The following is a 5,701-nucleotide window of genomic DNA, read 5'->3' as shown; positions in this document are numbered from 1 at the left end:
CACACACACACACACACACACACTCAGGGAGACCTTGTTTTCCTTTTATCAGATATTGAATAATTGCCTCTTTGCACATGGGACATCAGCACTTATCATTGAACATTCTGTGCATTTTCAACAGGTCTACATATTCCAGGGAGACTGAATCTTCTAGTTACACGCTTTGTCGAGAATATACTCTTCTTCTTACAGTGAGTAAAAATATAAATGCAATACCTCTTTACTTCTTAATCGATGAGTCATGCTTTCAGCTGTTCAGGGCAGGCAGTGTGTGTGGCGTCATCGGGGGGGAGAAGATTGCTGATGTTAACGTTGTGAACAGAGTGGACTGGGTCCGTGGTGGAGGAGGAGTTATGGTATGTGTGTTTTTATGTTGAATCCATGGCCACACAGAATTGCCGATGAAGTCTTATTCGGATTCTGATAAATGAAGCTAAATTACCTAAAGTCTCTGAGTGGAGGCTGGCTTCATTTGTCATGGTAAAACCAATCTGCCGTGCTCTGGCCTGTGCGCTATGATATTCTGTATGCTTTAAAGAGCTGCCCCATTTAAAACTATTATCTGCTGAGTGGGCTTTGTGTATTGTGTGTTAAACCTCGTGTTTAGTCTCAGTTGGCCCGGTGCCTTTGCGTTAAGTTTGCTGCTGAATTTATATGAGGACACAACTGCTCCACTGCTGCTCTGAACACAGTTGGAACTATTCTGATCAGCATTATTGTGTGGCCTTGGGTTTTCTCCATTTCCTCCTGTGGTGGCTGCAGACAGGCATCCTTGCATATCCTTGCCTCCGTTGCTGTGAACCAGAGAGCCAATCTGCTCCATCCATCAAAGGACAGGGTAACACCACCGCAGAATACTTATTTGTTTTTATTACTTTTCTTTTCACAATATCCTCATCTTTCATAAGACACCTATCTCCAATTTCTGAGGAGGAGAGACCCTCTGTCCCGACAACGCAGTCAATTTTAGCTTATTCAACCCTTTAGGTCAGCTTGCACTGGGGCCATTGTGAGAAAGATGGGAAGCTGGAGCTGTCAGTCAGCAGTCCAGACGCCAGAGCTCATTCCTCCTGCCTACGACTTTCTTTGTTGCTCTTCCTTCCTCTGAGACATTGATCACCCCAGACAAGACAGAAACGCTGCCGTCTCTGCAGAGCTGAACTTCAGTCTCTCCTAATGGCCATATCTCCCCTCATCTCATATTTTCATTCCTGCTCTTTCTCAGCTTTTGCAGCTGTGGTTACCCAGAGTTGAAAGAACCTTTATTTGCTTGGGTCACCTTTTCAAATTTACAGAAAAGAAAAGAGGTACCAGCCCCGCCCCACCGCCACTACCCCCCCCCACCCTAACCCTAAACTATAACTTAGCAATATTCCTTTTCTTGCCCTTTACATTTTTCTTCACAATCTTCGCTGCCATTTGTTCTACTTACAGCCCAGCTGTCAGAAAGTTTGCAAAGTTAATTGTAAAAAGGCTCCAGGTTGGAGATAGTGTTTTGTTTGATTTTTGTCTTGCATTTTAATTTCTCCTGTCTCGTTACTTCCCAGGGAAATTCACGGCTATCTCCGGAGCTTCTCCACCCCCATTCTCCTCATACCCAGCTCAGAGGCTTATGTCACAGACTTGGAGCTATGACAAGAAGCCACTATCACACCCTCTTGCTTCCTCATTACATCCTCCTCTAGTGCCTCAGATTCCAGATTACTGAATGTCACTTTTCTTTTTCCGTCCCATACGAATCCAAGAAATCCTTTTTCTACCATGTGGGGCGACAGCTGCTCCCCTGAACCCTTCCCACACTCCACACACTAATCTACTCCCTTTCCTCAGCATCATCTATGACCAATAACCCTTCCTCAGGAAAAAGTAAACATAATTAAATCTGCCCACTGGCCACCAAGAGCCCCAATACTTCAAATCAGCACAGCAACAGCTCATATTCTTCCTCTAGTATCTGTCCAAATAAATAAAGAATTACAAATAAATAAATCTTAAAAATGAACCTGAAGAATCCCACTTTGATGTAAACGACACAGGCAGTCCTCCATCTTGTTGATTCTATGGTAACGCGGAGGGAAATATTGATAACAAAACTAGGAGAATTCCTGGAGGCGGTAACTTGATTGGGGTGTGAATCTTAGAATTGTCCTCACCTAGAAACCACAACTCTGTCACGCTCCTTTGAAGTGGAACAGTTCACACTGTCGAGGCAACGTCTCATCCTTGATCCAGTCCTCCATTAGCTTGACGGGGACAGAGGTCTGGCAGTCTGAGATAAACTCTCGCAAAAGTCTGGTCTTACTGCTTTGAACATTACACAAATAAAAAAGCTGTTTTGCTTTATTTACTTGCCAAGAAATCTAAGAGTTCCTGTGACTCATCCAGAAAACTTCTTCTCCAGGGGCCCCTGTTGTCACCCAACACCACCTCAGGGCTGTCGACCCACTGCTTCTCCTCTTCTGGCTCTGCTTTTGCATCCCACAACTTTCCTCACCATTGTTAATGCTGACAACACTAAACTGTTTCTCTCTTTCCTCCTCATCAACACACACCTCGGCTTGCCTAGCTGACATCTGCAGTTGGATCCCTGCCAACAACATCAATCATGCCCGTGTTTTTTCCTTTGGTTTTTAGCATTTTTTTTTTGCATTTTACTGACAACACCACACTATCCTCTGGCAAGACTACCAAGAATCTCGACATGAGCTCGGCGTCTGCGTGACATTTTAACCACAGCTCACACCTCTGTCTGTGTTTGTGCTTGCGTGTGCGACATTAACAGTCCTACTCCTCACCGGGAGTCTCAGCCGTCCAAATTCTAGTCGTCGCTTTTCTGGTGTGCTTCGCCTCCCTCCTGGCCGAGCTCCCGTAACACCTCTCCGATCCATAACAGAATGCTGCAGCCTGTCTCCTCTTCATTCTCACTAAATTCTCTGTTTTCATCTCCCATCTTGAGGTTCCCTTGCCGCCTCCCTGGCTGCCTCAAGTTGAATTCAAAACCTCTGCTCTTCCCACCGGTGTAATGACATTCTCACCTCCGACTACAAGACTACACAGCCACTTGCTATCTCCAAATTTTATCCGACAAAAAACATTTCACGCCTGTCTTTCTCTCTCTCTCTTCCTCTTGTGTACTTGCATCTGATCTCGCTCTCGATCATAGCTGTTGAGGTGTGAATTCTATTTCTTTACCTGCGCACTTCAATATCCAAGGCATGTGTGGGTTGAGCTCAAGCTTCAGACATCATATAACTGGTTTTCACAGCAGCTGTATTTCAAAGTAACACTTCAAACTACTGCGGGTGTATAGCTTTCATTCCACGGCTGATTAATGTGCTTCTTGAAATGTGTAAAATGGCCATCGTTACAAAAGCAGCTTTTCACACTAATTACATACATTACAGCATCTTCGGTGCCTCTTATGGTTGCCATAAAGACTTTTCTCCCTGAATGAATGGTGGGTCAAAGCCTTACCCGATAGTTAACACATGGTAATGGAAATAATAAGCTAGCGCAGACTCCAAACCAAACCTACTCTTATTCTCCCTATTAACAGCAAGAACATAACACAATTTTCTTATACAATCCTTTGGGTACAATTTTCACTGCAGCTTCTGACCTGTTGATGTGTTTTATAAGCTCCACAGCCATGATTTATGCTGAATCAGACCAAACATATAGAGAATGTAGAGAATAATTACAACTTGGAGCATCAATACCAAAAACTCATTAGAAAATAGATTTTTTTAAGGGCAGCTATTAATTTGTTCCTGTTTCTATCTTTTTACAGTGTAATATAGTCAGAAGAATGTGTTGCAAAGTAGGATGTTGTAGGATGTTTTGGAGATAATTTCTTATATAGAAAGAGGGGAAAGAGGAGAGAGAGAGAGATAGAGAGAAGGAACGAAAGGTTGTATTGCGTGTGCCTATTCTGAAAGTTTCCATGGCGTCTCTGTACAGTTTGGTCCACCGTCATTTCTACTATACAGCTATATGAGATTGTAGGACTCCTTCCTTAATTGAAACTTCTGTAAACACATCCACAAAAATGTTCACACACGCACACACACACACACACAAACCCTTCCAAAAACAGGTCCATCACACCACAAAACTGCTCATGGTGACACTGAGCCAACCCAAATTTCTGCCCTGCCAGAAATCCATCCGTGCACTTCGCAGCCAGCCTGCTGAATGTTCGGGCAATTAATTGGACATCCAGACCTGAAACCGCACGGTACACAACATCTGATGAGACTGAGATTTGGCCTGAATATGAGATCAGACAGGTGAGGTTTAATTGAGTGAAAACGTGGTTAAACTAAACGATATCAGCCAATATATTGACCAATCGGCTTGTTTCACCCAGTGTGCACAGTGCAGCATAGAAGAAATGGATTATTGCAAATATTTCAAAATATATCTTTAAATGCCTGCAAGACAAAATAGAAATTAGCATAATTGGTCCTCTTTATGATGACAAATTAATACACAAGTTACAAGTTAAGTGATATAAATGACTATAAGACATTGATCCTCAGCATACGGTTAGAATGTGCTGCAACCATTCAAGTAAAAGTGAATACTCCATTATATCATACACCCCCATCATACACGCAGTATACTATGCATGTGCAATACCATCAATCAGCTTTATGCAACATCGAGTCAATTTTCAAATCCTAAGCACGTGGCACAACACAGCACACGGCAGTGAACACGGCAGTCAGCTTACAGCATCTCGGCCTGTTATTCAGTCAACTGCTGAGGAATGCAATATTTTAATCTAACCCTGATCAGCGCAGTGACTGTACAGATTTTTCAGAAGCAAAACACTTCCTCCCGTCTGCCCACACACACACACACACACACACACAGTGTCCAATTTCTGTAATGGAGGTTGTAAGATTTCTGTTGGGGGACAACTGAACGTGAACGTTTACTGATTGAGTGGTGCTTGGGGTAATGGGAGGACCGGATTGGAATCTTGCTCCCCCTTCACCACTGCCAACGTTGCCACCCATCTTTCTCTTCTTTAGGGCCCTCAGGGTGGCATTAGTGATTGGGGCGGGGGCAACAACAGAGAATGACAGCGGAGAGACAGGCTTTGAAACTTGCAGACTAATTGGAGAATGATGTCAGCAGTGCGTCAGCTATGGAATCAGCCCTGAGTCATATAAACCTGGGGAGAGAACATTTTTGTCATGTGAATGAAATGACAAAGACAGTTGCTCTGAAAGCAAATTCATCACAGAGTAGCTCTTTGATTGTTTCCGTGTTATGTTCATCTGATTTTTAATCCATCTTCTTATGTCAAGCTGTTAAGTTACATCGATCCGCTCGCAAAATAGGTTGGCGCACCAGAGAAGAAAAGAACACAGCTCCTATACGAGCCCGCAGGATAATGAAGAGATGAAACACTTTGTGGTTAACAGTATTTTTTTTTTTACTTTCCCACTTATTTTCCACGCCTGCAGCTCATTTGAGCCTCTCACACAGCACACTTGTGTGTTGGCATTGTTATTTGTGGGCAGTTCTGTAAAGCAAATCCAGCATTGGCAACTTCTTTGTGCAGATGGTTCCCCCCATCTTTCCACTGTGTAATTAATTCTGCTGAGAGCTTTGCTGTCCTTTTACTGGAAAAATATGGAGGGGAAAAAAGCACTGTGTTTTGACTCTCACTATCAAGCTCCGTTCT

The sequence above is a fragment of the Genypterus blacodes genome, unplaced genomic scaffold (assembly GCF_046128005.1).
Source record: "Genypterus blacodes isolate CSIRO-AG114 ecotype Tasmania unplaced genomic scaffold, CSIRO-AGI_Gbla_v1 ptg000111l_1, whole genome shotgun sequence".
Classification (NCBI taxonomy): Eukaryota; Metazoa; Chordata; class Actinopteri; order Ophidiiformes; family Ophidiidae; genus Genypterus; species Genypterus blacodes.
Note: the sequence above shows the minus strand (reverse complement) of the source record.